Raw genomic sequence first — 6,087 nt, forward strand, 5'->3', positions numbered from 1 at the left:
TGATGCTCCTGACAGGGAGGAGCACTGTGTCCCTGCCAGCCCCCACTGCTGCTGCCTGCCTGTGCCCTGAGCCCCCTCAACTTTGCAGTGCTCTGCTCTCGGGGTGCCCACAAGACCAGCCTGGCTCTGGTGGGGTTTGACAGCAACCCCAGGCTCCTGAGGGTAGCTGGGGAGGGTCTCCTACCACTGGTCTCTGCACTGTGGTGGAGCCAGGCAGTGGGTCGTGGTGGCAATCCTCCAGAGACCCCAGAGTGCTGGAGTGTGACAAACTGGGCACTGGTGGGCTTGCAAAAACCCCTGGATCCTGTCACCTCCGTGCTCCCACTTGCTCTGGGGCTGCATGCTTGGAGCTATCAGGGGATTTGATTGTTGGCACTGTAATATATAATATAAAATAATTCGTGCTGTTAGGAAAATTAATACACAAACTCCAGAGGTTTATGCCCAAAAAGGAGACAGAGGAGTCCTTTTACTTTATTTGAATAAAGGGAGAGGCCATGGGGCATTTCCCCTGGGGTCTCTCGGTATTTCAGAGGACGCAGCCTCCTTTTTATCCTAATTTCCCGGCCGCATTTCCCTCTCTCCCCATTGGCTGAGGTACTTGAGAGGTACAGACTTCCCGAAATGCCTAAGATTTCCCTTTTAATGTATAACCCCCCTAATTTTTAATTTTTATGGGATTTATGGGTTTTTCTCCATTGTTGCTTTCATCTTTCAATATTCAATTTCATTTACAAACAAACCTATGGTTTGTGTGTAAAGGCAAGTATCTTCTTTTCCATTCATTAATCAATAGAATCATTTCCATTGTTTCTCTTATCTCTCAGTCCTAGTTTTATCTACCAGCAGACTCAGAGCTTGTTTGTAAAGACAAATCTTGTCATTCCTCTCAGTGCTTGTCAAATAAAAAATAAAAAAAAAAAAATTCAAAAAGCAACGGCAAGGAAAGAGACTTATTTGCAATTGTGAAATTGGGCAGTGGCAAAAGGAAGGACCTGATTTGCAATAGAAAAGAGTGGCTTTGAACAGAGATGGGCCTTTACCAGGGACAGTCTGGTCCAGCAACTGAGACTTCCTGATGATGAGTACCCGATATGCATCTATGATAAGGACAATCTGCATCTCAACAAGTTCCCGTAAACCGAGATAAGCATTCATCTCTTCCCAGAAACTGTTTTGTCAAGCCAGCAGCAAAGAAAAGAGACTGCGTGAATATGCGAAGTAAGGAAGAGCTACAGAAAGAATGAAAAAACTCTGCCTTAGTCGAAAGACTGTATAAAACTGGCCCAGCAGAGGCAGATTTCGTGAACAGAGGGGATTTCGGAGCGATAGAGTCCAAATCTTTGTTCACCCAGCGCCGAACCCGGGCTCAACGCTGTTTCTTTTGATTGTGGCTTTCCGAGACCGATTTTGGTCGCACAATAAAATCTGTTTTAATTATTAATTTGGCTACTTTATTTATGACAGCACCCAGGAGCTGTCAAATCCCCCATCCTGTGTCACAGTCCTCATGCCATGTCCCCAGTTCTGCCCAAGACGCTGCACTGGACAGGGTTTACCTCTGGATTTGGGTATTGCAAAGTTGGTATAATGTTGGGGGTTAGATTTGTTCCTTTTTGTCTTAAAGAATTTTTCCGCATAAGTTACTAGGAAACAAAGTGCTGATACTTAGAGGGTACTTGAACAACACAAAAAGACATGGCTGGGAGGGAGATGATCACACTAAGTTTGGGGCAGGGAAAAGGACAGGGCTGAGGGAGAGCTGAGGTTTTTTTTTCCTTCTCAGCATTGTAGAGGAATGGTCGGGCTGCTGTTTGCTGCGTGAGGAGTCCACTGTTAACGGAGGGTCCGGTCCTGGGAATTCTACCATCATCCATCATCTGCTCGTGTGCCCAGGAATTCGGAGCCCCCTTTGCCTGCCCTGCTGGAGCTGGGCCAGCCCTGCCCAGCCATCATGGCTTCTTTAGTACTGCTCACTTTGCCAGGACACCCCCCTTGCCTGCCAGGACATTCCCCGTTTGCCTGCTGGGTACTCTCGCAGTTCCATCCACCAGCCCAGGAGTTTCCACCATTCCAGCTTGGTGCTCTCGGGGTCCGAAGAGATCAGACTGCCCTGGGCTTTGTGAAACAAAGCCCGTCGAGGTTCCTGGTTCTGTTTATTATTAATGCTGTAGTTGTTGTTTGTTTGCCTTGTTATACTTACTAGTAAAGAACTGTTATTCCTTTCCCCATAGTGAGAGGAATGACAAGATTTGTCTTTACAAACAAGCTCTGAGTCTGCTGGTAGATAAAACTAGCACTGAGAGATAAGAGAAACAATGGAAAATATTCTATTGATTAATGAATGGAAAAGAAGATACTTGCCTTTACACACAAACCATAGGTTTGTTTGTAAATGAAATTTAATATTGAAAGATGAAAGCAACAATGGAGAAAACCCCATAAATCCCATAAAAATTAAAAATTAGGGGGGTTATACATTAAAAGGGGAATCTTAGGCATTTCGGGAAGTCTGTACCTCTCAAGTACCTCAGCCAATGGGGAAAGAGAGAGGGAAATGTGGCCGGGAAATTAGGATAAAAAGGAGGCTGCGTCCTCTGAAAAACTGAGAGACCCCAGGGGAAATGCCCCATGGCCTCTCCCTTTATTCGAATAAAGTAAAAGGACTCCTCTGTCTCCTTTGTGGACATAAACCTCTGGTATTCGTGGATTAATTTTCCTAACAATAGCTCTGACTGAAAAGCCTCTTTAATCTTCTAAATTATAATAACTTGGAGGGAAGGGATTGGAATTCCCCATTCCTAGAGAGGCCCCACCCCTCCCTATCAGATACCTGTCTTTCAAACCAAGACATACATGAATGGCCCAACCCTCTACGAGTGAGAGGAGGCTAGTATGAATTCACGCCAGGGATTCAGCTTGCAGACACCTGCCCTCGCAGGGAGCCAGCACTGCACCTGACCAGATTCCTCTGTCCTGGGAGTTAATCACAACCCTTGGCCAGAATTAGAGCTGGGATCCTCCCCAGACAGCAGCTGTCACCAGAACCATGTGCAAAAATACCCAAGTAGCTCAGAAGCAGTTTATTAAATGGCATTTCATCATGCCAGCCAGAGGAGGAGGTGTCCCTGTCGCCTGTGGCTGCTTTTCAGCTGCTGAGTGTGCTGTCAGTGGCAGGTACCAGGGGTGAGTATGAGTACACACGTGTGCTGCCAGCCCACCCCATGCTGTGCTCAAGCGTTTAGCCATGGGAGCCTCCCTGCTCCAGCTAATAAGAGCTGCTGCAATTCCTTGGGCTGCTCTGGTGCCTGCCTTGGGGCAGGGGATTAATGTCCCAGGATTACTGTCCCAGACAGGCTCCAGCAGCTTAGTGCTAGTCCCAGGGGTAGGAAAAACTGCCTGGTGAACATTCTGTTTATGTCCCTTTCTGTACTTAAAAATGTAGCCTGATTTATATTTCTTGTTTTCACAAAGGCGTCTTGAAGAGAACTAGAGAGCAGTAGCAGTAAGTTTTTGCTGGAGTTCTGTCCTGCATGGGAGTCCCTGCATACACCCCCAGACAGTAACTCTTGGGTGCTTGAATACAAATGGAGTTAAAATTGAATGGGAATACAGCTCTCAAAAAACCTCAGTTTCCTTCTGTATTACTTGTGTCTATTTGTAATTTGTGTATCTTGTCTGTAGTATCTCAGAAATGTCACCATTTCAGTTATGCTCTTTTAAGTGCATTTAAATAGCTCCATGCTGAGCACAGCCCTAGGCTCCTGTTGAACTTCCCAAGCTTTCTGTCTCTGGGAATTGGGGCAGGAGCACCCCCCAGCTGGTGCAGCAGAAATTCCCCAAAACTATCATGGACTGTTTTATTTCAGTGAAACTGGGAGGTTTTGCCAGTCTGTGAGGATTAATCAGCTGCAAAGTTTGTTTGGCTTTGTGTGTGTGCTAAATCAGTCAGTGTTTGTGAATTCTCTCACTGGTGTTTGCAAACTGGAGCATCCTGTGTGGGGAAATGCACAGACCCATCTGTGCCAGGACCCCTCTGGGGACAGGGCATGCAGGGGGCTTACTGCAGCACTGGCTGATGCCACAAGTCCTTGTATCATGGGTTGGCACAATTTTGTTTTCTAGATATAGAGAAATGTAAAATGTTTTTCCCTGCCCTAACCGTAGTGTGGGTTGAGGGGGGGAGGACAAGGACCTATCAAAAAGCAGGGTGGGATACTGGCAGCTAAGTTGACCAATGAGAACTGTCATTGTGACTTTGGAAGGAACATTTAAAACTAATCTGCTGCTGACCGCCCACTCTCTTGCTTTAGGATCAGCAATGAGGTAACATCAGAGGCGGCGGGCGGCCTCAGGTCGGGCCTTGCTGCCCTTTTGGGTGGCCAGGCCGGACCTGGCCGGGGGTCTGGGGGCCGCTGCCTGCACTGGGAAGGCTTAGGCCGGCTGAGCCCCGCTCCCTTGCTTTCTGGCAGGGGAGAGGGGCAGCTGCAGCTTGGCGGTGTGGGCCCATGTGCTCAGACCACGGAAGAAAGGGCCAAGCCATGGCCCAGCTTAATCACCGCTGGCAGTGGAGAAAGCAAGCCTGCAGCTCCATAACAACTTTAAGCTGGACCGCCCTAGATGAGACCGAGGGGTGGAAAAAAGGACCTTTACCAGCTTCCTTTATCAGCACGGCCTTGCATTTTTTCTTCAGCCCTGCAGCCTCGGTGCTTGCACGTGGCCTTTGCAAGCCCGGGCAAATTTAACCCTTTCTTAGCAACACAGAACTTTTAAAGCACAATTCTTCCTCGAGAGAAAGAAGAAAGAAAAAAACAAAAGGTACATAGAACAGACACTGCATAAAGTCAGTTAGATGAGAAGTGAAAGAACTAATAATATTGGAATAGGATTGAAGAAGTGGACATTTTTAACCTGACTTTTCTAAGATAAATTATGAAGAAATGAACTGTTCTTTGCAGCATCTTAGTATTATTTGGGTAGAATGCTATTCTAATCAAAATTAAGGACTGATGTAATGGAGATTTATTTGGGAACTTTGAAACCCCCGCTCCTGGGTCAAAAGGAGGTCTCAGCCTTTTGAGACAAAGATAATTTTAGATCAGAAGAAGTATTCGTAAATAATACCCCAGACACACTGAGAAGCTCTGCGGATAGAACATCACAGTCTGCGAAAACTTTGGGCGGCAGCAGATGTGTGACATTGAGAGCACTGGACTATTTTGTCTTGTAGCAAACATCTTCATAAAAAGATCTTAGAAGGACTCTTCTCCTAGAGTAATGAGTAGTTATGTCTAAGTGGTGAAACTGACTGAAAATCCTAAGTTGTGTCTTTCTGTGTTGTTCAATAAGAAAGTTAATAGTTTGTAAGAGGAAAGAAGCGTGTTTTAAGGTATCATTCTGTTTTAGTTTAAGTTTTTCTTGTTTCTCAACTTTTTTTCTTTTCTCAGTCTTTTAATATATGGTAATAAAACTATTTTTGTTCATTTTTAAGCTTAAACCTGCTTTGTTTATTTTTTCTCCTAATCTCTTCCTCCCACAAAAAATATTAACACTAAAACCCCTTACATTAATTGGTGTTTCTGCCTGGTTTTATTTAATTAAAATCATTACACCTTGGCTTGTCTCTGGCAGTCCAGTGCACATCTGGACTAAGCAGAAGTGTCACTTGCTTTGGAGGGTGAAGCTTCAGCAGGACACAAGGGCTAGTGCTGGGAGATGGGACATCCCACTGTACTGCCTCAGCCCTTGGTAATGAGCATTCTGAGGGGATGCTATGAGACCGGCTGTCTGCTCCATCCCTGTGGTATGGGGGGACTGATGCCTTTGGCCCCAGGAGGCTCTCTGGGGCACTGCCCTGCTCACCCGAGCGCTTCCTTCTGCAGCAGTAGCTGCACGTAGGAATTAAGTAATTACCTAATTGTCCATTCCAGAGAGTTTTCCCTCAGTGCCGGAGCTGCAGTGTCACCGTGTCCAATTTGTGCTGACCCGCGCGTCCACAGGCTAGCTCAGAGTTTCACTGTGACAACATGGTATGATCGGGGCGGCGGACAAAGCGCGCCGCTTCCTCTCTGTGGGATCTTGGATCTC

This window comes from Hirundo rustica, chromosome W (assembly GCF_015227805.2).
Source record: "Hirundo rustica isolate bHirRus1 chromosome W, bHirRus1.pri.v3, whole genome shotgun sequence".
Taxonomy (NCBI): Eukaryota; Metazoa; Chordata; class Aves; order Passeriformes; family Hirundinidae; genus Hirundo; species Hirundo rustica.